We start from the raw sequence: 22,857 nt of genomic DNA, 5'->3' as shown, positions 1-22,857 counted from the left end.
AAAAGGACATACATCTTTAGTCTAATAACTTTATATCCACATATGTATTCTGAAGATACAGCATCACATATGCAAACTGCATGTACAAGGGTATTCTAAACAATGTCCCATAATAATGAAAGGTGATATTTAGAATAAATATTTACTAAGTAAACACATATACTGATGGGATGCATGGTCACCAACAAGCCAAGTTGCTACAGCAATGAGAGCTTCCACAGACACCAATTTGGAAAGACTCCCAGGCTTGTAAGTAAGGCAGAGTCAAAGACATCACCTTTCCTGCTGCCCTATGCTTGACACCCCCACCCCTCACCTTCCTCATGTGATGTAGAGAAACACAGGAAGAACTGGAAAGCAGCTGCCTAGAGGAGAGGGACTGGGGGAGGGGGTCTCGCCTGAAACCATGTCTATCCTTCTAATTCAGTACCAAGTGCAGGTCTATCTATTCCAAGAACTTTAAATCTGCACCAAAAAGCTAAAAAGTAGTGAAGGTGGGCATGGTGGCACACACCTTTAAACTCAGCACTCAGAAGGCAGAGGTGGGTGGATCTCTTACAGAGGCCAGGCTGATCTACAAAGCAAGCTCCAGGACGGCCAGGACTACATATAAAGACCCTAGTTCCAAAACAAACACAAAGGATTTTGTGTGATTATTGAGATGTGTCCTCCACCAGGGACTGCAGGGCCAGCTGGCCAGTCCTTTAGTCTCTCAGGGTTAAGCAGCCTCAAAGCCACTGCCCTTCTCACTGGCAGCCTAGGTCCTGTGACAGCATATTCAATAAAGAGTCAGTGTCTGGTTCCGGATGCCATTGAGAATCCGAGTACAACCAGGACAGAGGATGACCTGAGACTGAAAAGTGACTGACGGCAAGTAGTTTGGAAAGAGAATCAAAATCTCAAAGCATTGCAGAGATGTAGATTTCTTGTCTGTTACTTTGGGGTTTTCTGTTATTGTTCCTTGGCTTGTTTTTCATTGCTAGTATCTCCTAGGCTGGACTTAAAAGTCAACCCAAACACAAACTACACACCAGATGCAGACAGAGAAAGTTCCACTCACAGACTTTCATTTCTGATTCAAGCAGCAGGAAAGAGTTCCCCCGTACATGGCGGTGGGGGTACATCCCGCTAGGCACTTCTTCCCGCCACAATACAGTCAGGCCAGAACGGACTCTCTGACAGGAGAACTACTTCCCCATGGCACAGGGAGGCCCCCATACTTTCTCTCTCATCCTCTTGTCATGTGGCTCATATAGTGACCTCAGGAAGAAAAAGGCAGAACTGGGGAACAAAAACCCAGGATTTCCAGGCAAAGGAGCTGCAAGGGGAAACCACTGGACAGGAAAAGGTGAGGCACAGGAAGAAGGATCTCAGCAAAACTGTCAACTCTGGTACTGCAGCTGTATCCATGCAGCCTCCCCCAAAGAGTATGTCAGAGGTTTGCCAGCTGAGCCCGAGTACACTGCTAGCAGATCTGGCACTGACAGGTATTAAGGTCTTAAAACTAAGCAAGGCCAACTCTAGCCCGTGGATGCAAAAGGGACGCTGAAATCTAACTGGAGTGGCTGCCCAACGAAATACTCAACAAATACTGCCTTCTAGGTTCCATGCAGCCACGAAACAGCAGCTGTGGACACCTACACAAATGGGGTTCGGGCAGCCCCACCCTCCCTGAGGAGAGACTGGATGTTAATGAGTGCTGGGGATGGGGGGGAGACTTTCCCCAGTGGTAACAACGCTGGTAACTTGTCTGTGCTCCAATAAGTAACCCCCACCCATGCCCATACAAGCAACCCTAATTAAACTCAGTCAGTCACATAAAAACAAAACAAGAAGAGACATCAAAATAGGAGGGGATTCACAAAGGAGTGTGAGCAGACAAGGAGGTAATGGGGATTAAAATTACCAAAATACATGTATGAGATTGTCAAAGAATAAAAGATAATTTTTAAAAACCATTTTTAAAAGGCTAAGGTGTCAGTGAGAAAGCTTAGTGGATAAAGGTGCTTGTTGCCAGTCCTGCTGATCTGAGACCCCTCAGCACACAAGGCAGGAGACCAACTCCTGCAAGTAGTCCTCTGACTGCCGAGCACCGCAAGCCATAAAATTCGCATAACCTGGGACAAATGGTTGAAGTGCCTGGTCTACAGAGTGAGTTGCAGGAAAACTAGGACTACACAGAGGAGCACTGTCTTGAAAAAAACAAAATAAACAAATAAGAAGGTTCAGTTTCTTTAAAACAGCCACAATCTCTTTCAAAGTTCAAATTCTCTCTAAAGCTCCAGAGTTAACTGTAGATCCTGTAAAATCATAAACAAGCTACATGCTTCCTTACAAAAGAGGGAAGAGCCAGGGCACAGTCACACTCAAGTCACACTGTGGAGCTCAGGGTCAAGACTGCCTAGGCTCAAAGGGGCATGCCACAGTGACCCACAGGCCCAAGCCAGCCCCACTACAACACAGCTCTCGGGTCTGCAGGGAAGCTGAGCTGCACCTTCCCTAGTAGCCTATCCCAGGCTCACTCGGGGAGTCTGACCCTGCCACATAGTGCCAAGCCTCAGCTTTTCCCCATGACCCCTTCAGTCCTGGGACTTCAACGCAACTGAGGCTGCACATTTACCAATGGCCTCTCACAGTGCCAAACCTTACCTGCTCTCCAAGACCCTGTCATGCCTTCAGAACCCCACAAGGGAGACTTTGACACATTACCAAATATGGCAGCTAGCACAAGGTCCAGAATTGGCTGGCTCCCTCTGGACTGCAGCTTCTGTGCTCTCGCTCTGAGAAAGCACCTTCTAGAAAACTTTGCCTCGGCTGCTGGTCTCTTAATCACAGCAGATTCTTCAGCCCCTGCTGACTAGTATAAACTGTCCAGAAAAGCAAAGGGTTCACTTCAGTGGTTTAGTTCAGTATATCACATAAATAGTCCTTGTAGAGTGTTCGCTTCCCTTGGGAACTACAAGCCAGACCCCATTGTCTGCACTGCTCTCAATATTCTTATCTTCCATTCTCCCACAAGACAGTCCAATTGGCTCAGAGCACTCAGTGGTTTCTCCAGCCCAAAGTTCAAATAATACCACAATCCTCTCAAAAATACACAGTCAGGTCTGTCACAGCAAAACCCCATGACCTGCTACCAATTTCTAACTTGGTAAGCGCTACTATTGCTATGATAAAATACAGTGATCAAAAGCAACTTCAGGAAGAGTAGTTTTATTTCATCTTACAGATTGTTGTCATTGTCCAGGGAAATAAACGTAAAAACTCAGAGCAGGTACCCGGAGGCAGGAACTGATGCCGAGGCCATGAAGGAGTGCTGTTAACTAGCTCTGGCACTCACCACACCTGAAGCACCTGTGTAAGATCTGTTATAGACTAACCCAGCCAAAGTTCCAACAGACTCCATCCCTTACTGAGGAGCTACTAGACCCTGATAGCTGCTGTTGGGGTGGGGAATCATTACATTTTTAATGTATGGTCACTGATAGATTCTCCGTGCTCCAGGGGATGCCCCCCCCCCACAGCTTATCAGAGAGGAAAAGACAGAGAAACAGGACACACAGACACACACAGTTTTGAGGGGGCCATAATGGGGAAGATTTGGGAGGGGTTGGAGGGGGAAAACAGGGGTGGGCATGATCATGTTTCATTGCATATATGTATGATATCCTCAAGAATACAGAAAATTTCATGTATTAAAAAATTAAACACAGTTGTTTCACATGTATAATTTCACAAGTATAATTAAGATCTTTATCAGTGGTTCCAAATGACACTGCTTTGCTTTTCCTCATCCACATCCTTTGGCTTTAAAAAGAAAAAATACTTCATGTGAAAGGAAAATAAAATGACAAGGAAACAGAACTTCAGGATAGGAACCTAGAAATGAAAGCTATTTGTGAATAGAGTCGATTTTACTTCTCTTAAGTTCTTAAAAAGATGAATGAGGATTCAAAGTATAAAGTCCAACATTATGGGCTTTTCAACAGAAATATGTAAGACATAGACACAAGGTAAAGACCCTCGAGGAACTGACACATCAGCATTCTATCTAAAGTAGTAAAGCATTAAGTTTAGCCAGAGTATGATACCTAGTGTAACATTAAGGAAACCATGCAAAGGGATACAGTAAGCGTAGGGAGGCAGAGACAGGAGGAGCTCTCTGAGGTCAAGGCCAGCCTGGTCTACAGGGCCAGTTCCAGGACAGCCAGGGCTATACAAAGAAGCCCTGTCTCAAGAAAAAAAAAAAGAGTAAAATCTAAAATCCCGCAGATAAGTTGTTTGTACATGTGTGCACATATATGTGTCTGTGCATGTATGTGCATCTGCATGTGTGTCCCAAAAGAAAGGGAAACAGTCACAAAGTAAACAAAAAACAAACACTAAAATAGTATACCTGAATTAAATGTGAACAATTACTTTAAATGTAAATGATCAAAACACACTGATTAGAGTAGAAACTGTCATGTAGGACTATTAATCAATGAGTACACGTTTTAAGTTCAGCAATATGAATAAATTCTGGAGCAGGGCTGCAGAAAGTGCCCCTGAAGTCAGCAGCACCATGTCAGACATGCACACTGTGAGGAGGGCACAGCACACAGAAAGCGCTTTCGCCATACTGAAAAGAGAGACACAGAAATAGACAGAGACATAGGCTGAACTACGAAAAATAAAGGACACACTATACGCTATCTACTAGAAAACTCATGCTAAACACTAGAAAACCCATGCTAAACACAATGACACGCAGGCAAAAATTAAAAAGGATGGGAATTATAAGACTGGATCCTGGAGTAGAAAAGGACACCATTAGAAAATAATCTACTACTTAGCAATATAATATTACAACAATGTAAATATCGTGGTTTTCATAAATGTATCAAGGTTAATAAATTAAGGAAAGCTAAGTAAAGAGGAATCAGAAACCATCTCTGTACTATTTTGGAAACTTTTTTTGAGTGTGAAATTACTTCAAAATAAAAAGACATTTTTAGCAAAAAGAATAAAATAAATATTATGAAAGTATGAATCATCAGAAAGCTGTAGCACCTATATAATAGTATCAGATTACAGATTTCAAAGCAAGGAAAATTATCAGGGCTACAAAAAGACATTATAAGAACAAAGGGTCAATTCATAAAAAGACAAAAAAAATCTAAAATGCATGTGTATGTATGTATGTATGTATATATGTGTGTATATATCAAAAGAGCTTTAATATATACAAACTGACAAAATTGAGGAAAGTAGTACACAAATGTGTGATTGTAGTTAAAGATTTCAATTTTTCTTTCTCCGCAATCATTAAAATAAGCAGACAAGGGGTTGGAGAGATGGCTCAGAGGTTAAGAGCACTGGCTGCTCTTCCAGAGGTCCTGAGTTCAATTCCGAGTAAACACATTGTGGCTCACAACCATATATAAATGAGATCTGGTGTCTTCTTCTGCAGAACACCATATACACAATAAATCTTTAAAAAACAAAACATCTTTTTTAAAAAAAAAAGCAGACAGAAAATAACCAAGGATACAAAGAAATTGAAAAATACCATCAAACAATTGGGTATAACTAAGATCTACAAATGATTCTCCTGACAACAGAACACAGAACACATATTCTTTCCAAGTACATATGGGACAGTCAAGAAAACAGACCTTATTTCGGCTCAAAAGACAAAACTTATTTTAAAGCACTGAACTCATATAAAATGTATGATAGAATAAAATTAGACAGTAGCCAGGCAATGGTGGTGCACATCTTTAATCCCAGCACTCCAGGAGGCAGAGGTTGGTGGATCTGTGAGTTTGAGGTCAGCCAGCCAGCCAGCCAGAGCTGTACGGAGAGATCCTGTCTTTAAAAAAAAAAAAAAAAAAAAAAAGGAAAAAGGAAAAAAAAGAAGGAAGGAAGCAAGGAAAGGAAGGAAGAAAGACTGGAAAATATCCCAAATTCCAAACCACACACCTAAATTTAAGGTCACAGAGGAAGTCTCAAGGAAAACAAAAATTCATAAAAGAAGGAAAGGGAGGGGAAGGAGAGGGAAGAGGAGAAAGGAGGAATGGAAAAAGAATGGACAGAGTCAAATCAACAACAGAAGTTTCTTCCAGTTGAGAAAGAGCAAATTTACTCAAAATTACATATTAGAAATATGAGAATTTTCTATGAAAAAGACATCACTATAGACCTAATAACTATCAACAACAAAGTGTATACATGTAAGCTGGCCAACTTAGACTAAGTCAACCACTCCCTTGAAAGCAACAAAATATCCACTCCAAAGACCTAAGTATCCTAAGTTGTTATTTAAATCTAATTTGTAATTGAAAATCTTCATTAAAAAAAAAAAAAGCCTGAAGCTCAGATAGTGTGGTAGTTTGGAAGAGAATGGTCTCTCTTAGGCTCATATATTTGAATGCTTCACTACCAGGAGTGGCACTATTTGAAAGAATTAGAAGGATTAAGAGGTGTGACCTTCTTGGAGGAAGTGTGACACCAGGAGTGGTGGTGAAACTTAGGTTTCAAAAGCCCATGCCTAGCCAAAGTGTCTCTCTCTGCCTATGGATCAGGACATAGCTCTCAGCTACTGCTTCAGCCAGCGCCTGCCTGCACACCACCATGCTCCCTGATGCATTGATAATGGACTAAATCTCTGAAACTGCAAGCAAGTCCCAAATAGATGCTTTCTTTCATAAGAGTTGCCATGGTCATGGTGCCTCTTCACAGCAATATAACAGTGACTAAAACAGATGGTTTCACTGGAAAAATCTACGAACTACATTTTTCTTTTTCTGACTTATTTGTATGTGTGAGATGGGGGACTTAAACACATGTCTATATGCATATATGTGCATGCGTGTGCAGGTACATGGACCTCGGATGGGATGGTAATCTATACTGGATGTCTCCCTCTAACACAATCTACCAAGTTTTTAATATTTTTAAAGTTTTTTTTCCATTTCATGTGTGTGGTAGACCCATACATGTATGCACAGACACATGTGTACATTGAGGTCAGAAGAGACATCACATGAACTGCTCTATCACCTTCTGTCCTATCCCCTTAAGCTAGGGTCTCGGACTGAATCTGGAGCTAGGCTATTGCCAGCAAGCTGTAGCCTCCACCCTTCACAGTGCTGGGATTACAGGTGTACATTCCCCAGTCCAGGTTTTACATGGGGGCTGGGGATTTGAACTCAGGTAACACAGCAAGCACTGTTACCTACAGAGCCACCTCTGCAGCTCTTCCACTTTGTTTTTCAAGACAAAGACTCTGGCTGGAACTAGAACTTGCCACTTTAGCTAAACTGGTCAGCTGACAAGGTCAGCTGCCTCAAGCCAGTGCAGTTACAGTCACACAGTGCACAGAGTCACACCTGGCTTCTACAGTTACAGTCACACAGTGCACAGAGTCACACCTGGCTTCTGCAGTTACAATCACACAGTGCACAGAGTCACACCTGGCTTCTGCAGTTACGGTCACACAGTGCACAGAGTCACACCTGGCTTCTGCAGTTACAATCACACAGTGCACAGAGTCACACCTGGCTTCTGCAGTTACGGTCACACAGTGCACAGAGTCACACCTGGCTTCTGCAGTTACGGTCACACAGTGCACAGAGTCCACACAAGAGCCGGCATCTGAACTCAGTCCTTGGGTTTATTTGGCATGCACTCCCCCTGCTGAGTGATTTTCTTGCCCTCTATTCAACAGTGAAGGAATCTGATGGAATGTCTCCAAAGGCTAATATTTTCAGCACCAGAACTTGACAAAGATAATTCAAAGAGAAAAAAAACATAAAAAGTACAGACCAATTTTCTCAAGTAGGTGCAAAACTCAAAAAAATATTTTGTTTTTGTTGTTGTTGAGACAGGGCTTCTCTGTGTAGTTCTGACCATTCTGGAACTTAATATATAGACTAGTCTGGCCTCAGACTCAAAGAGATCTGCCTGCCTCTGCCTCCCAAGTGCTGAGATTAAAGGAATATGCCACCACACACTGCTCAACAAAATCTTAACAAATTGGTACAACAAAATGAGACTAGCACTCTGCAAACAAGTGCCATTCATCTAGGAATACAAAGACTTCAATGTCTGAAAAGCAGTGCAGATCATGTATTAGCAAAGAAAAGAAATACATGGTCGTGTGAATTCACACAGAGAAAAAAGAAAACACTTGACAGAATTGAATATCCATTCTTGACACATTATCAAGAGATGGAAGTTGACCTCATAAGTGCATCTACAGAAGCCAGCGTAATGGTAAAAAACTGGGCACTTTTTTCCTAAGAGCAGAAAGAAGCCTGCATCCCCATTTTACAAGATGTTTGCAACAAAAGAGAAAAAAAGATATATAAATCCAAATGGAAGAAATTAAACTGTCACTTCTCATAGACTATTCGATTACCAAGAAATTCATACAGCAGTTTCGAGAATCAACGAGTTTGTAAGCTGTAAGGCACAAGTTCTCCTTTAAAAAAAAAAATCCATTTTTTCCACATTTACAAAATGAATTAGAAACTGAAACCTAAAATAAAAACATTTATATTAGTTAAAAAATAAACAGACTCTACATGCTTAAACCACAAGATGAGAGCCGGTGAGATGGCTCAGTAAGTGAAAGCAATCACAACCAAATCTAAAGACCCGAGTTTAACCCCTGAGCCCCTCTCTCACATTAGAGAGGGAGAGAACTGATTTCCACAAGTTGTCCTCTGTCTTCCACAAAAGCACCATGGTGTGCATCCACACGTGTGCACATATACGCACATGCACACACATGTGCACACACATGCCAATAAATAAAATATAATAAAAAAATTAAGCCAACAAAATTCTAATGTCAAGTGGTACCCAAATAAATGAAGAAATGTCACACAAATTGATGAGAAGCCTGGATATATTTAAAAATCAATTCTCAAACTGATCTATACATTTAATATAATTCAGATCAAAATTCCTGTACGACTTTTTGCAGATATATACAAGCTAATTCTGATTTCCACAACAATTTTAATATTAGAACAGAGACGGAAAATTTGAACAACCTGACTTAAAGTCTTACTGTATAGTACAGTTACCAAGAGCAGCATGTGAAGACACAAACACACAGCAATAGGACAGAACAGCCCAGAAAAACCACACAGAGCCAGCTGACTTGAAAAAGGTGTAGAACCAACTCCATAGAGAAAGGGTAATCACCCCCACACTGGTGAGCAGCTCTGAGAACAATACAGCAAAGAAAACCTACATGATGCAGAAGGAACTCTTTGAATTGCAGGTCTAGGTGTAAGACGACCACTATGGGGTAGACAAAAAGGGCTTACAAATGTCATTAAGACAATCTATAAAAGAGAAAAATGGGCAAGCTGCACTTAATCAAAAAAATTTAAATTTGTCATTATAAAAGAGAAGGAAAAAAAATGCTTGCGCTAGGAGAAAATAGGTCCAAATGATCAAGCTAAGAAAAGACTTTTTTTTAAGCCATAAAAACAACTCACAATAGGAAATCCAATATATTTTTAATGGAAAAAATATCGGAACAGACACTTCAGCACAAATACACAGACAGCAAACGAGCATGTAAAAAGATATTTAATATCATTAGCCACTAGAGAACTGCAAACTGAAACCACAATGAAATATCACTGACTCGTTATTAAGACGGCAGGGGAGGGGCACAGACCAAGGAACAACGACCAAACCAAGACTGACAATGTGACTAGCACGGATACAGGGCGCTCGTGGATACCCAATGCTATACACACTGGAAAGTAGCTTACTAGTTTTATCCTTAATATCTTGGTGGCTTAAGGTACTTGCTATGCAAACATGAGACAGACCTGCAGTATCTACATAAAAAGCTGGGCACGGAGTGTGCACCTGCGAGCCCAGCACTGCCGGCAGGAACAGGAGGAACTGGCTGATCAGCCAGTCTAGTCAGTCAGTGAGCTCCATGTTCAGCGAGGGGGCCATCTCAGGAAATAAGGTGGAGCGTGATAGAGGACACTTAATGTTGATCCCTGGCCTTCACATGTGCACAAACTGGTGTGTGCACACACATGCACACCCTATATACACTATACAGCCCAAAAGACACACATACACTTACTATACTTCCCAGCAGTACCACTGTTTGCTTTTCAAGACAGGATTTCTCTGTGTAGCCCTGACTGTCCTGGAACTGGCTCTGTAGACAAGGCTGTGCTCTAACTCAGAGATCTGTCTGCCTCTGTCTCCCGAGTCTGGGATAAAGGAGTGTGCCACCACACCCAGGTCAGCAGTCCTCGTCTTAGGATCTACCTCTGAGTAATATGAATTTAGGCTTACACAAAGACCTGTATAGCAGCCATTATTCACAACAGCCAGAAACATCCCACATTCCAAATGTCCTTCCACAGATGAATAAGCAAATTGTTAAATACAATGTTAGATACAATGGAGCAAACAATTCAATTATATACAGTAAAATACTACTCACCAATAATAAAGAACTTATTGGTAAAACAAAAATCACCAAGATATTATACCGAACCAAAGAGGCCATGCTCAAGAAGTTAGATGCTATGGTACGAGTCTACCTCTACCACATTTGGGAAAGGTAGGCATATAGGAATGGAGAACCAAGCAGGGCTTGCAAAAATTATGAACTGGGGACACTGCCAAAAGATGACAAAAGGGGCTTCTGAGGGTAGCAGAGCTCTTCTCTGCTGGTGTGGGATCCCCTCTGTGTGCTGTGATTACCATCAGTGAATAAAGAAGCTGGCTTTATAGCAAGACAGCAGGGAAAGCTAGGCTGAATGCTGGGAGAAAGGGCGGAGTCAGAGAGAAGCCATGGAGCTGCCACTGGAGACAGACACCCTGATACTTTGCTGGTAGGCCACAACCTCGTGGTAATGCACAGATTACTAGAAATGAGTTAAATTAAGATATAAGAGTTAGCCAATAAGAAGTTAGAGCTAATGGGCCAAGCAGTGATTTAAATATTATAGTTTCTGTGTGATCATTTTGGATCCGAGCTGCTGGGAGGCCAGGAAATGGACAAGCGGCCTTCCTCCAACACTCTGTCCTGACAGTAGTTACATAAATCAATACATTTATCAACTCAGAAACAATGTCCTTCTCATTGTTGCTGTTGAAAACGAAAGCCATGTGGCATAATAAGTGAAAACTACATATTCACTGTCTCTAAGCTAAGTCAGAGGTTTTCTAAACAGAAGCCACACTGAATCCATTCCTGAGAAGGTAACCACTTTCTCTGGGCACAAAACCCTAACAGGAAGAATCACGGACTGTAAGGAGTTCCTGTTGACAAGGGTGCACTGCTGGCCTGAAGACTGAACTATAGTGCAAGGATCTAATCCCTCAATTTTGGTAATAAAAACATATTTTCTTGCCCAAAATTTGGACTACCATTCATCATGCCTTGGATTCCACAGATTTACCACTGGTTTTCATAATTATACACCAGAGTCTACAAAAAAATTCCAAACAGTCAGGAAAGGCCCTAGGATACCATACTCCTCAACAGAAGCACCTACTGGAGCTGCTGCCTGTCTTGAGTCCCGCTGGAAAGTGACACAGACACTTCCCTGCATCACGAGGGGTTTTACTTTGTTGATGAAACTTTTGGAACAGGTCACAACCTAGGGATGAATAAACTGGTCTTACAAATCCTCACACAGGTCTTCCCACACCACTCTGGACTTTTCCAACTCACACCTTAACCAGACACCAGGAAGCAGCCTGCCAATCAACAGGAGATAAACCGTACACTCAAGCCCTGGAAACTACAAGAATGAAGGTAACCCACCACTTACCAGCAGTACAAAGTACATCTGCCCTCAAGAGTCAGACTACGTATATCCTGGTTAAAACGGGTACAGGGACCACTCAGGCTAACCAACAGCAAGGCTTTAGTATCTATTCAGCACACAGGAACAAAAAGGGCTTTGCTTTGCCCTGTAAAGCTTTTTGATGCTAAGGATCTACCAAAAAAAAGTTTTAAAGCAGACTCTTTGGTCACTGATTAGGGAATCTTCCAGTAGGTAAGAGAAAGCTACACTGTGCTGTCATTACAAGAAACAGTGCATGTCATAACCCTCTTCCCCCTTTCCTAGAGACCAGAAAGAAGAAATACTACAAACAAGAGGTCTGGAAGACACCTCCAGTTCAATATTCATTCCTTGCACTAGAACACACAGATTTACCCAGTAGATTGCCCTCTCCTCCCCGCAGGCAGTTAAGTGGACCTGCCCTGTGCAGCCACGTTCCAGAGCATCTTCACAGGGCGCTACTGTTTAGCTGCCGTGGGCTGCACATCCTAACTAGGAGGCAGGCGCAAGCACACCACGTAAGCAGTCACTCCTCCTGGAAGTGCTACAAGGATGCTGTGCACCGCTACACAGAGCGCTAAGTCCCTTTACATCATGTTCATGAACCTGGCTTGTCCTCCCGGCTCCAAGAAGCCATGGGGCCACTGTCAACTGTCTGAGCACAAAAAGGTAGATGCAAAGGAATCTGCAGGGGCTCAAATGATTCAAACAATTCAAGTGACTAAAAAAGAAAGAAACTTTAAGAAATGAGATTTTTTTTTTTTTACTGAAGCAAATTTTTGGTGTGCTTTTTCTCTAAATGTATTTTATTATTTTGGTATACACATTCTGATATTCCAAATACTCTTTCCTTTTTTCTTTTCTTATTTGAAGATCACTGCTAACTAGGAAAGGCAAGAGCAAGGCCGAGTTCCCCGAGTGCCTGTGCTGCTAATTACACTGGAGTCCAGGTCTGACTCCTGACATCCACAGCTCGAGATTCAACATGTGAATGGAAAGAACCAGCATGAATCAGATATCCGCCTCTTCCCTCTGTTCTTACCTACAAAAAAAACTTTCAGTGGCCTTTATTCATTTCTATCTGGAATAGAAGGAAACAATAAAAAAGAAAAAGAAAGAAATCCACTGTTTCAGCAAAGACAAAGCTCTCCATCAGTCGCCAGCTAAGAAAACATGCATGATTCTTATCCTCCAAACAACAACAAAATAGGTTAAAAGTATTTGAACAGAACAGGGGCAGAAAGATCGTATGAGCCAGAGAATCAGGAAGCTGAAATCTGAACATACGGCTGTCTAAACAAACCTGCACAACTGACAACAGCAGCGGACACGCCAGTGTGGATGGGGGCCCACTCTCACATGAAGAGCTATAGGCAACTAATGACTGCTGGGAGAAGAACCATCACTGATCAGCCCCTAATTGGTTATCTAATACCAAGCACTCAGACCAAAAAACAAAGGGGCAACATGAAAAGGACTCAACAAGTTATAGATATGCAACAATAATAACTAAAGAAGAGGGGAGAGTATATAAAGGGAGAGCTGATGAGATGGCTCAATGGTGAAGGCCACTAAGTCTGAAGGCTAGACACCCACATGGTGGGAGGAGAGAACCATACCCCTCAAGTGTCCTCGGACTGTCACAAGTGCACCATGGCATATGCACCCCCACATGTACATATACACACATTAAATAAAGTGCAACTTGAAAATTTTAACTAAAGCAATAATTGAAAAATGGAGAGGAACACTAACATAAAGCAGAGCCCTGCCAGAAAAGATCAGATGGTCTTCACCAGGGAGAGTCTAAGAATTAAACAAGTTCAGAGACAGGTTTTTTCCAAGAGAAAACAAACAAACAAACAAAAAGAACAAAACAAAACAAAAACCTTCAGAAGCTCCTGGGGAGAAACCTCTTTAGAAAAGCAATTTAAAAATTAGAAAACAATTTCTAAACAAAAACATCCATGTGGCACACATATTCAAATTTCTATTTACTTTCTTTCCTGTCTGTCCTGCTCACATAATTACGAGGCTATGCTTTCACCAATATACAATGAGGCCAACTCAAACTGCCAACCACTTGGCTGTTCACATCTTGCTCTTACCATCCTGTAAAAGTTGCTACATGGCGCCATGGCTTTTGTCGTGAGTCACTTGGTACTCCTCTAAATCGCCTGTGCTCATGTTGCCCAACTCACTACAATTTTTGCAGGCTTAATTGCAGCTGGGGGTTCTACCAGGTCACCTGGACTGCGCGCAGCTCCCCAACACTCTCCAGCCTCACCTTCTCATGTGCATTGCAGCAAGCCTAGAGCACACATCTTCCAACAGCTGCTTCTCATCAAACTACCTTGAAGCTTTCTAGACAGGCCTGGTGGCCCTCATGACGCTGAGGCAGAAGGACTGCCACGAGCTTCAGGTGAGTTTGGACTAGATGTTGAGTTTTAGAACAGTGGCTTCAGACCGAAGCCAGGGCAGGGAATGGGGTTCAGCTTATTAACTAATCGCCGACTACACAACTCAACTGGCAATTAAACCCTTTCCAATGCAAACCTATTCTTGTTTAATATTTTGTTTGCTCCTTATTTAACCAGAGAAGTTTCTAGAATGTGAGAGACCATTCACGCATTTCTCAGCACCTGTTACACTCTCCTCCCTTTGTCATTTCACGACTTTTAAGCACCACAACTTCCTCTACACTCACTTTTTTAAAGAAGTTCTAATGGAAACACTAACTTTTTACATTAAATAACCCAAAACAGAATATAAATTTCATCAATAAAAGGAAAATATAGAACTATGTATATCATAAAGAAAGGATTGATCTAAGATAGTCTAGAATAAATGATCAAATTCCCAAATTATTTAAAGTCCTTCTAAGTGAGCTGGAGAGATGGCTCAGCCTGGCTGTTCTTCCAGTAGACCCAGGTTCCAGCAACCACATGGCTGCTCACAACAGTCTGTAATTCTAGTAGCAGGGGATCCAATGCCTCCATAGGTACCATGCAAGTCCATGGTACAGAATACATGCACACAGAACTCCCATACATACAAAACAGTTTTTTTTTTAAAAATAGCCTTTCTAAAAGATGACAGAAATAGTTGGGGGACAAAAGGGGCTACTGTGTGTAAGTGTTCAACTAGTACTCATGGCTGTACTTATGGAATGCATACTGGATTGCTACAAGACAGTAAAAAACAACTCGACTTTTTTATTTTTGAACCCTCTGCCTCTAGCAACTATTCAAGCAAGAAAATACAAAAGGTGAGTGTTTAAAGTAGAATGGAAGAGAGAACACCAAGAATGTCTTTGTGGAAAAGTTGTTAGAATAATGACTGAAAATGAGGGGTTAACAATGCTACCCCAGCAGGGAGTGGTGGCGCAGGCCTTTAATCCCAACAGAAGCCCTGAACCTCTGGGTTTGAGGTCAGCCTGGTCTACAGAGGAAGTTCCAGGACAGTCAGAGCTGTTACACAGAGAAAAAGAAAATTAAAAAGTTGTCCTGGTCCATAAAGCAAGAAAATGCTCTACAGTTTTCCTAACGTGGAAATCAAATAAAGAAAACCATGTGCCATAAAGTTAAGATAAAACGTAAACAAAACTAACGAGAAGAATTCCACCTTCCTCAGGTTCTTTGCTGTGTCCGGATCAGGACCCACAGGAGTCTTCAGGAGAGCACGCCCTTTGTCAAGGTGTGAGCCTTTCTTTCTCTACCGCCCTGTCCGCTGTGCCTCCCCACCCTTTAAGGAATAACCTCAACATTTTCCACCCCAGCCCAACGCCAATCTTTAAAGCATGCCTATTATACTCGAGGTATTCCCCCCCCGCCAAAAAAACAATGGTTCACACCTCTACACCAAGTCTTAGGAAATCCAGTCGAGAATTCTGTAGCCAATGAGGTGCTCTGATATCTGAGAAAGTTCTGCCAGGCTCATCTCCAACCTGCTTAATATTCCTCTGCAGTTTAATAAAAATGTACTAATTTGTTTTCATTTAAAATCGTTTTTATTCAGCTTATTGCCAAGGCAAAAAGACAGTAGTGGCTGTGGCAGCAGAGCTCACTACATTATCCTTAATTAAAGAACTCCTGAAGAAGGAGCTAGCCATTCACTCAAGGGGCCGCTGCTCCGCAGAAGACAACTGCGATTTCACACCGGTTTGCATGGACTCTAAGCTTCTGGAGGCTCATGTCTTTACAATTGAAACAGGGAGAAACAATACATGAAAGGGACTGCTTTTTCACAGATGAAGCAGTCTTGATCTCTTCCTTACTCCCTAAGTTCACTCTGATAGAAACGCTAATAATCAGTTAAGCATCAACATGGAGGAAAACAAGTAACTGTAATTCAGAACTTTTCTGTCTGTCTGCAATGCCTGGGACTTCAGAGCCTTTAACAGCATCTGAACAGCACCGACCAAGAGGGCAAGGAAGGAGCCGGTTAACAGGACATCTGTGGGATTCCATGTTCTCCATTCCTAGACACCTGGACAAGCCCCAGTGACACAGGAAGCCTCTCCATACCACCATAAGGCTAAAAAGATGCTCCAAACCTCTCCACATAACATGTCAGTCACATGTACATGCACACACGCACGCACGCGCGCACAAACACACGCACGGCCCCAGCAGAGCTTCAGTCCCAAACTAAGAGTATCTCTTAGACCAGCGGTTCTCAACTTTCCTAACACTATGACCCTTTAATACAGTTCCTTGTTTTATGGTGACCCCCACCACTAAATTATTTCATTGCTACTTCATAACTGTAACTTTGCCACTGTTATGAATCCTAATGTAAATATAACAAACAGGATATCTGATGTGCAACCCCCAAAGACACCCACAGTTTGAGAACCACTGTCTTAGCCCCTCAGGTTCTCAGTTTTCCTCACTGTGATACATCTCTATGCCCAAGTAAAACCTTGGCCATTATCCCCTTCCTCCTGTGCCCTCCTAGCCTAAAGGCTTCCAAGAACTGCCCATGCTCTAGATCTCACCCTTCCAGTGCTGGTCCCCAGTGTGCTCTGCCCTCTAAATCCTGCACCAGCCTCAACCTTACATGGGCAAAGACGCTCCAGGGGTCAAACTTCCCTACAGTCCTCGTTATAATACAGGTTGGCAGTGTGAGCGCATTTATGGGTCACCACAGAAGGGTAGGACAAGTACAGAACGAAGACGCATGCTACTTCAACTACTTCTTGACACTTCAGGTCAATTTTCCTCATTCTTCCTCTTCCAAAATGCTTCTTCAGAGGTCCTTCTGCCTTCCTTCTGCCTATCTCAGAATCTTTCACTGTGCCCACTCACTAAGATATGTTTAGCTACCTAGGATAATGATAATTTCTTAAAATAAACCAAAACTGTTCATTTTACTTGGTTCTATGAACATCAGAATGTAACACCATTTAATGGGAAAAAAGAAATCTTTACGTGTGGATCAACCAGCCTCAGCAGCAGTTTGCACGTGACCTCTTACGTGGTCCTCACTCCATCTTCTGGGCACACTGTCTCCTGAACTGCAACAAAACAATGGCCTGCTTTACCAAGCTCTAAAAACCACCAGAAAGAAAGATACTTTGAATTTTGGTAAACAGAGTAATAACGATCAAAGGTGGGAGGTCACCGTGAGTCCTCATATGATAGCCATGCAGACACAGCCATTCCAAGCTTACATACAAAGAAAACTAAAATAAAGACAGAACCCCTTTCAAACTCCACCACACTGATAAGACCTAGCTTATAAGAACAATGGTGCCTCAGCTTCTAGGCCTAGTTCATCTTTAGATCTGTAGCTAAAACACTCCTTTGTGGACAGGAGCCACCATAGGTTAGTTCAGGAGAGAACAAGAGAAGCATTACTTCGGTAATGCAATCGTGGTGTGGTTTGATTTTCCTCCTTAAGCCACTTACAAGCCCCACCTCCTAAACCAGATTAAATTCAGGAGCTGTCTGCTTTTCTGACCACTGAGACTTAATACAGTACATACAACTAATCAGACACACATGTAAATACCCTCTAGCCTGCTAAACCTCGGAAACAGATTTTATTCAATCCCCACAAACATTGCAATGTAGACACCACTATTCCCGTTTTTATAGATAAGAGCAACTGAAACCCAGAGAATAGATAGCTTGCCCAAAGTTAAAGGGCAAGTAATTAGCCAAGTCAGGCTTTGAACTTAGTTTTGTCTGACTCCATGGCCCATAGACCTCTTGCCTTTTCTTCCCTATGTAAGAAAAGTAACTGCAGCCGGATGGTGGTGGCCTTTAATCCCAGCACTCGGGAGGCAGAGGCAGGTGGATCTCTGTGAGTTCAAGGCCAGCCTGGTCTACAGAGCGAGTTCAGGACAGGCTCCAAAGCTACAGAGAAACCCTGTCTCAAAAGCGCACGCATGCATGTACACACACACACACACACACACACACACACACACAAAGGAAAAGAAAAGTAACTATGGCAACTGGTTGGGTCATTTTTCCTCAATCCATGATAAACTATTTAATCCTAGCTGTGTTTCTGTAACTTCACAAAAAGACAGAAAAAATTTCAGAGGCCTACCCCTTTTCCCTTTCTTTTCCTATATTTATTTCTACCCCTTTACATGGGTTTTTTTAGGTTTTAAAAGAAAAATCACTGAGCTCAATCTAACACTCACACAACATTTCCCCAATCAATAAGCCCACAGGCCCACGTCCTGTTTCCTCCTTTTTGCTCTTCACAGGCACAGTTTTGAGTGTGGCATTATTTCTGAGTTGGTGCCATTTAGCAACTGTATCCATGTCCAACACAGTGCCTTACACATGAGACTCACTGAGTGATACTAGTCATCAAGCCATTGATTGAGAAACATTGTCTTTATTTGTCTAGTTAACTTGCTGTTAAGAGTTTACTGTGTGAGTGAATTCGCCCACATTAAAGACCATTTTCTGAAAAATGTTTTAAAGGATTAAGGGAGAAAGTAAACAGAAATACAACAACTTAATGTCTGAGTCCATGAGTCTGACAGAGTATGAGTTTGGGAACCTGGAAGACACAGTTTGAAAGCAAGCATAACTCGCGTAACTTCTGCAAGAGCACCTCGAAACTGGTCAGTGCTCAAAGATGGTCAGTGCTTTTGCTGAGCACGCAAAAGTCAGGACTTTCTTTCAGGCTGTTTCCGCAACCAGTATGTGATACTGTTATAACCGTGGTAACTGCCTCCACTCTGGATAGGCTGTTTAACGCTTTCTCTACAGGATAGGTTTTCTGCCCATCTCAGGACAGCCCTCCAGGGTTAAACAATCATTAAGAAAAGCAAGTGCTGCCCAGAACTTGTTACATAACCCAGCACATGAATGACAGCTTTCTTTCCATTCACAGAACCCTCTTCTTACTTTAGGCAGCCATGTTTCTTTGCATTCTTTCCAAATACGTAGAGCATCTTATCAGTTCTCTACAAAATGCTGTCTGTTTTCTTGATCGCAAGCATGTGAAAGACATTTGCCTCTTACATAGTTCCAATGTATGTCCTTCAATGTTATACATGCTAACTTTCAAGAGAGATTAAGGCATTTTAACCACAGTGGATGAATTAGTTTCATCCATGTTGGTAGTGAGTAGTCCAAGTATTCAAAGCATAGCTTTCCTACAAGAAGGGTTCCCAGGTGAGGCAGGAGGCTGAACAGGCTGGATTCCATGCCCGCCCTTCTTACACTATGATTTTTAAACACTTTTTAGACCAGCATACCCTAGTGACACAATGGATCACAAGCTAGCCTGCTGAGTCCCTCTCCCAGCTCACTGTTCAGACCAACCTAGCAAAGATGCCCTTCACATTCAGCTTAACTTGGTACGCTATCTAATTACTTCTGGCGAAGACCAAATTACTGCAATATTAACAGTTTCTTGCTATTTGAAATGACAAAAAATGTGCTGAAATCATGCAGTCAGCAGAATGTATGCCTTTACCTATGGCTCTGTTGCAGTCTATAAAGCATCGCCTCCTTGAGGGGCAAACCAAAATGAGGACTTATGTGGGAGTAAGAAAAATGTGATAACTAGACCTTCAACCTCAAGTACAACCCAGCTGCGCATGCCCAGGCAGATCACAGCCACAGGAAAGCCTGCTGCTCTTACATCAAACCCAGTCCCTTCCAGTCTGCGACTTCAGCCACTCAAGCCTGGGAGCTGTCCGTTCAGCACCACAGCAGGTACCCTCTAGTACAAGTATAAAGCAAAAGAAAATGCAAGCCCAAACCCGAGATGGGGTGGGAGGAACTGTTGAGGGTCCGCCTTCAAGGAAGCAACTATATGGCTGTTTGTTTTTAAATATACTATATCCCAAGCTATTATCCTTTTTTAATTTAAAAGAAAATATTCCAATTATTTGTATGAAAGTTGACAAAAACTCAGATGAAAACCAAAAGCATATAAAGTCAGCCTCCCAAACTGACCCCAAGAAACCAGTAACTAAGTGGCCTGCATCATCACGAATTGCTTTACAAAACCCACCACAATCCAGTAAGAGACATCACATCCACACACATCAGATGTTCTAAGAACACAGAACACGCTTGCAGCCCTCTCCAGAGAGCTTCCATTTCTAGGACAGACAGAATGCTCACAGAACACCAAACCGTCGCTACCCCCACACACAGCAATCAAATCCTCTTTTAGGGAAAACCGGAGGCCTGATGGGTCATGAGTTCCAAAGGAAAATGCTGCAGTATTTCAAGAGCTAGGTTACTGACAATATGCTAAAAAGCTTTCAGCATTTTAAGTCTGAATCCCCAGTCCTGCCATCCTGGTACTTCGTAGTAATGCTGTCCAGCCATTTGCATTACACATCAAAAAACAATTTTTTTGAGGAAAGAAAAAAAGGCTCCCTCCCCCATATCTCCTAATGCACACGGAGAAAAGGGAAGAGAGCCCGTGCGACGGTGGAAAATCTACCACACCCGAAATCTCCTTGGGAAGCTAAAACATCCCCCAGTCGTAGCACACATACCCCTCTCCAAAGAATCTCTAGGTTTAAACTCGAGAAAACAGTTAGAAAAAGCACTCTCCCTTTGCCCTAAAGGTCCTTACCCACACTTCCTGCTTCTGATTGCTGCCCTTCTGGGTGCCCACTGTGCCTTAAAAGCAGTTCCCTCTGTGTGGCAGAGCTTACAACGTGATTATTTCTCCCTGCCCCTGAGTTTGGCCAGATGCAATGCAAAGTTTCTTCTATGCCCCTCCACCCTATCAGATGACATTGATTATGAACACTGATGCAAATCTTGGAACCTCCAGTTATAAAATGTATTCCCCCGTGTTTAAAAAACTGCAGTGTTGAGTGAGGGAGAGGGCATAGGGTGGAGTAGCTGGAAGGAATGCACAGTTTGGAGAATTTCTATTTATCGGGCTGAAAAATGATTCCCACGCCATCCTAACTCGAAGCTAACGACGCTGAAGGGGTCTGACAGCCCCCAGTACCGCCCGGAAAGTTAACTGCCAAGTCTCCACCGGTGGTTGCTGCGGGCATTGAGAGCAGGGAGCGGAGCTCTCGGGAGAAATGCAGAGGGTTTGCGGTCCCCAGGGTACCAAGAGTGAAGTAGAGAGGAAGGGTCCAAGCTGTGGAGCTGGGCAAACAGTTCTGTAACCCAACGCTAACGAGAAGCCGGGGTGCTGCTGCCCGTGGTAAGGTGGGGGAGGGAAGAGAGCAAGGAGAGGAACAAGCTCTGCAAAGGGTGGCGTAGGGGTGGGGGTGGGGGAAGGGGATATTCTGAAAGTGATGTACTCTGATGCAGGAATCCTAGTCTGCCAAGGAAGGTCGCGGGGGGCTCCCACACAGCCCCTGAGTACCCTGATGAGAGGGTCACTGACACAGCCGAGTAAAGGAGTAAAGGACAGGAGGTGTCCTGACTGCCCCACGAACCCCGGAGTCCCCTGGCTTCTGCAGTTGGTAGCAATGTGGAATCGAATGAGGGAGGATTCAGTTAGGACTGGGGGAGGGGGCAGAGCTGAGGGACTGCAGAGCAGCCCGAGACCCCCGGTCCGGCTGGCACTGGGGGTTGGGTGCCGGCTGCAGCGTTGAGGGGGCCCGGGGTAAGCCCGCGTCCCCGGCGCGACCCGGAGCCCTGGAGGTTAGGGTGTCCAAGGGTGGGAGCTGGTGGTCCCCCATGCTCCTCGGGAACCCCGGCAAACACCGCAGACTTCTAAAACACCTGTCCAAAACACGAAGGGCAAAACCCCGCTCCACGGCCACACGAGCCCCTGTGAGCCCCGTGGCCCGCGAGCCGCGCCGCGCGCTCTGCGGCAAAGCCCCGGGCTGAGAGGGGCGAGCCCGCACCAGGGTCCCGGGGCGAGAGGGGAGCCCAGGCCGAGGAGAGGCGCCGGGCCTGGGGCTCCGGGACAACTTACGGCGGCGGCGGCGGCGGCGGCGGCGGGCGAGGCGGCGGCGGCCCTAGCGCGGGGCCCGGGAGGCGCGGCCGGACTGCAGAGGCGCCGAGGCTGCGGCGGGCGGGACTGCGGTGGGCGCCATCTTGGAGCGCTCCCCGCGCCCGCGCCCGCCCCCCGCGCCGCGCGAGCCCTTGCATAATTGATGACTCGCGCCGCGCGCGCCCCCGCCGCCGCGCGCCCCCGCCGTCGGGCCCCCGCGCGACCCTCCGCGCGCGCCCCCTGCCCGCGGCCCCCGCGCCCGCCCGTCCGCCCGCGCCCCGCGCCCGCTCGCCCGCCCGACCCGCGGCCACCTACCCTGCCGGGCGCGCCCGCCCGCCTGCCCTCTCGCTACCAGCTCGCCGGCCTGCGTCCCCGCGCTCCGGACGGCATGCGCGCCGGAGCCCGGCCGGCAGGGGGCGCCGCGCCCGAGCGCCTGCCAGCGTCCCCGGGCCCGCCCCCGCGACGCCCTCGCGGGCTCCACCAGCACCGGCGTCGACTCCGGTGCTCTGCGGCCCTGGTCAATGACAAGTCTCTCCTTGCTCCTGGACACACTCGGTCATCGTGCCACAGCAGCTGAAGTTTCTGGCTGAACGATTTGATCTTTGGTCAACTGATAGTTGTTAAC

At 44.4% G+C, this 22,857-nt stretch overlaps 1 protein-coding gene across 4 annotated transcripts in view; it reads right to left on the bottom strand.

Annotated features, from left to right (window-relative positions):
- Positions 1-22,583, bottom strand: part of Scn8a (sodium voltage-gated channel alpha subunit 8) — a 168,311-nt gene extending 145,728 nt beyond the window's left edge. For 2 of the 4 annotated variants that reach the window (XM_085678620.2, XM_085678621.2), the window contains exon 1: positions 22,548-22,582. The gene's annotated coding sequence lies outside the window, so the exon portion shown is untranslated. Of the gene's footprint in view, positions 1-22,547 lie in introns of all 4 variants that reach the window. The other 2 variants (XM_085678622.2, XM_085678619.2) reach the window with 2 other exon arrangements.
- Positions 22,584-22,857: the final 274 nt, after the last annotated feature.

The sequence above is a fragment of the Myodes glareolus genome, chromosome 19 (assembly GCF_982192425.1).
Source record: "Myodes glareolus chromosome 19, mMyoGla1.1, whole genome shotgun sequence".
Classification (NCBI taxonomy): domain Eukaryota; kingdom Metazoa; phylum Chordata; class Mammalia; order Rodentia; family Cricetidae; genus Myodes; species Myodes glareolus.
The sequence above is the reverse complement of the archived record's forward strand: the minus strand, read 5'-3'. Positions and strand labels throughout refer to the sequence as shown.